This window comes from Alexandromys fortis, unplaced genomic scaffold, assembly GCF_014885135.2.
Source record: "Alexandromys fortis isolate MF-2015 unplaced genomic scaffold, M_Fortis_MF-2015_v1.1 scaffold_390, whole genome shotgun sequence".
NCBI classification, from domain to species: Eukaryota; Metazoa; Chordata; class Mammalia; order Rodentia; family Cricetidae; genus Alexandromys; species Alexandromys fortis.
In genome coordinates this window covers 519,892-521,941 of record NW_026068261.1, presented here as the reverse complement: position 1 = coordinate 521,941, position 2,050 = coordinate 519,892, and the positions used below count along the sequence as shown (strand labels likewise).

The 2,050-nt window shown below is 50.3% G+C and overlaps 1 pseudogene; it reads right to left on the bottom strand.

Annotated features, from left to right (window-relative positions):
- Positions 1 to 556: 556 nt before the first annotated feature.
- On the bottom strand, positions 557 to 1,083 carry LOC126494418 (nicotinamide riboside kinase 1-like; annotated as a pseudogene).
- Between the last annotated feature and the right edge of the window lie 967 nt (positions 1,084 to 2,050).

Below are 2,050 nucleotides of genomic sequence, written 5' to 3'. Positions count from 1 at the left end.
TCTACCAAGCAGCGTTTAGCACCCTGGCATAGAGGTTGCTCTGTGTAGTAAACAGGAAGGGATTACACAGAGATCCTTAGGAAGCTGAGTGAGCAGGTGCAGAGCCTCGGCAGTGTCTACAGAGCAATGCACGTCCCCATGTTCACCTGTTCTGATGCTGGGATCACGGGTCTATGAACCTNAATGCACGTCCCCATGTTCACCTGTTCTGATGCTGGGATCACGGGTCTATGAACCTGTCACTGGGTTTCCAGGCGCTTTTCCCAGCGAGTAGCTCTGATCTCCCATCAAACTCTTACATTCTTCTTGTTTATTTATTTTTATTCAGAAACCGTTTTTAGTCAGATGTAGTGTTGAATGTCCTTTAATCCCACTGAAGCCCGGATTCTAATTGGTCTTAATAATAAAAACCAGGAGTTAACGATCAGGCGTGAAATCGGAAAGATCAGAGAAGGAGAGCAGCCAGTCACTATTTCTTACCTCTGCTTCAGACCAAAGAAAGATCCTGTTCCTTAGAATTCTCAGACTGAACCCTGAGCTCCTGTCTGCTCTCACCTTATGTTCCCCTCTCCTCTTTAGATCTCTTTCTGTCTAGGTAAACAATCTCCCAGGTGATGGTGTTCATTTCTGGTGTTTGTTTTAGGTACATGGGCTGCACATGGCCATCCAAGTACCCTGGAGAGTCCCGAGTACCCGTGTACTCTTTCTCTTAATTCTTCTCATGGGAAGGTCGGAAAGTAGCCTCTGACGCACATGGTGTCCTTGGCTTACAATTAAAGAGAAGGAAACCTTCTTCAATTAAAATGGGAACCCTTGAGCATTTCCAAGGCTGCTGGTGGCGCAGTGTGCTGGGTTTCCCTCCCAACACTAAACAGCTGGCATCATGTTTTTCCTTCCATGTTAAGCACTTCAAGTACTTCACACTGCAAAGACCCATTTTCCTCTGTGTGTGTCTCAGATTCTGATTGAAGAAGCTATCCTGAGATATTTTGCTGCAGTTGGGAAGGTGTTTCCACAGTTCTTAGCCAGAGTAGGCACCTGGCTGTTTGCCACGCCACAAATCCCAATGACAAATGTTTTCATACTTGGCTTTGGAGATCACACCTTCCTAATATTCCCGAAGCCGGTTGGACTTCTCCCCAGCAGGGCTGCTGAGCAGGCTGCACGAGGGTCTCACACACCGCTGCTGGGACTCAGCCCTTGATTATTTTATCCAGCATAGCGGTGGTTAGTGCTAGCTGTCCACTCCTCAGGGTCTAAACTCACCTAGAGATAACCCCCGGACACAACTGTGAGGGGCTGCCTGAGAAGGTAAGACCCCTGAGAATGTAAGGATTATCTTTTTATTTTTGTGTGTATGGATACTATGGATACTTTGTGTCGGTGGGGGCCAGCAGGGGACGCTGGATGTCCTGGAACTGGAGTCACATATGGTTGTGAGCTTCCTGGGAATAAAACCTGGGCCCTGTGGAAGAACAGCCTGCTGAGCTGACTCTCTGGCCTTTCACCAAATTTTCTTAATTCTGTGTTTCTAAACCTTGCTTTCCATCGTTATCAGCGGCGCTCATCACGAGGCGCCCGTGCCTCCCCACCTGTTGCCTCTCAGCTCTGAATCCATTTTCTCACAGCCGCGTCCTTTGCAGCCAGAGCAATTTAAAGTTTTGCCAGCAGAGGGCGCAGGAAGGACGGGGCCCGAGGAAATGCTGGCTGCTGGAGTTTGCTGGCTTCCTGGTGGCTGCAGTCGGGGGTCAGCGAAGCCACTCAAGGGTCTCGGTCCCTGGTGCGTGTTAGGGACACGCCTTCCCTCTGAGCTCTGGCCTCGGCCACCGGTCCCCTCCAGACTGTACCCCAGGATTAAGGGATGTCGTCTGTCAGCGGGGCCTCATGCTGCTTGCCCTGGGTTCTGGTGCAGAAGTGAGAGGCAGCGCCTTCCACATTTGCCTTTGCATGGGTGCTCTCACTCAGCCCGGGAAGGCTTCTGGGTTGTCCTTACTTGGTTGTAGCTGCTCCCCAATTGCTTACGAAGCGACAATCTCTGTCAAATACTCAG